General features: G+C 40.9%; 1 pseudogene across 1 annotated transcript; it reads right to left on the bottom strand.

Moving 5' to 3' along the window:
• Window positions 1-276: 276 nt before the first annotated feature.
• On the bottom strand, window positions 277-1173 carry LOC143581592 (glutathione S-transferase pseudogene; annotated as a pseudogene). Its single transcript, XR_013143857.1, has 3 exons — window positions 943-1173; window positions 803-851; window positions 277-722 (listed from the first exon to the last, which is right to left on the bottom strand). The product of XR_013143857.1 is annotated as a glutathione S-transferase pseudogene (transcript).
• Between the last annotated feature and the right edge of the window lie 238 nt (window positions 1174-1411).

Raw genomic sequence — 1411 nt, 5'->3', positions numbered from 1 at the left:
ATATCAGAAAGCTCAAACGAAAAAATCGGCTATGGGAAGAAATGACTTTTGTAGCACCTCAACCCATTTTACACCGGAACGGATAGATGAGATCTTTGATTTTCGTTTCGTATATCGATTTAATTTATTTGACTCATTGTCTGGATTGTTGAAACCAAAATAATACTCAACACAGATGCTTGTATACTATCTTTAGTAGGTCAAAAGGAACAACAGAACAAGGTACCACAATCACAAAACACGACTTACAACGGTTTGTCGACAAAATTCTCACGTTCAACTTGCACACAGAGACACGACTTTCGTCCAAGCAGGCCTGGAAAGAATATCCTCAGCCCACGTGCTGACACGCGGCCGAGCGTCAAACAAACTCTTCACCTTCGTCCCCATCAAGATATACGTATTCGGCAGATGATGCAAATCCGCCAACGAGAACCTATCTCCACCCAAATACTTACTCTCAGTCAGCCGTTGTTCGTACACGTCAAGCAAATCCGCCAGTTTCTTCTCAAACTCTGTCACAACTGCCTCGTCAGTCGTCAACCCAAACATCGACTTGAAAAACAGCTCCCACGTCAGCTTCGAAGTAGTCGGCTCAAACTTCTGAGCTTCCACCTCCATCCACACCGTCTGGATCGCTGATTTCTTCGGATCCTTAAATACCATATCCGTCCCAGCATCTGCATAAGCCTCGGATACATACTTCGTAATCGCCCTTGATTCTGCAACAAAACAATTATAATAAAGAGGCAGGTAAACAGGCAACAAGCTGCGCATGGCTCAGGTAATTAGTAATTATTACCGAATAGCTTGAAATCACCGTCCTCGAATACTGGAACTTGACCGAATGGCTGCATATACATATATATGAATATTTGTCAGATCTAGAGAAACTTGGAGCAATCGATAGATTTATAATTAAAAAGATAAAAGATACCGTACGTTGCGAGCGAGGAAGTGAGGTGACTTGTGTTCCTGGGTTGCTAAATTGACAGTAATGAAGTCAAAGTGGAGATCCTTCTCGTAGAGAGCAGCCAAAGCACGAAAGGTTGCGGGTGAACCATTGGCCCCGTGTAATTTGAGAGTCGAGGCGGAGCAGTTTGTGATCTGCTGAAATAAGGGATAGAAGAAGATGATGATGCTGATTGGACAAATATGAAATTTGAGAGCCATGGCTGAAATCAGGGTTAGAAGGTGATTGAAAAGATATGTTGTGGAAATTGGAAAAGGATTGTATAAATAAAATTGCGATGGTGGAGGTAGGTGGTGGTTTGAATTGAATAATATTTAATTAGTATAAATATGTATTTTAATTTTATGGTTATTGTAGCCGTGTGATACGTCTATTCTAGAAAAAACTTAAGTCTCTGATTTGGTAATTTTCGCTAAATTTGGTGTTTGTTAGAAACTA

The sequence above is a fragment of the Bidens hawaiensis genome, unplaced genomic scaffold, assembly GCF_021521415.1.
Source record: "Bidens hawaiensis isolate Kalapana, Puna unplaced genomic scaffold, B.hawaiensis_p1.1 tig00031109_1, whole genome shotgun sequence".
NCBI classification, from domain to species: domain Eukaryota; kingdom Viridiplantae; phylum Streptophyta; class Magnoliopsida; order Asterales; family Asteraceae; genus Bidens; species Bidens hawaiensis.
This window is presented reverse-complemented; position numbering and strand designations above follow the sequence as displayed.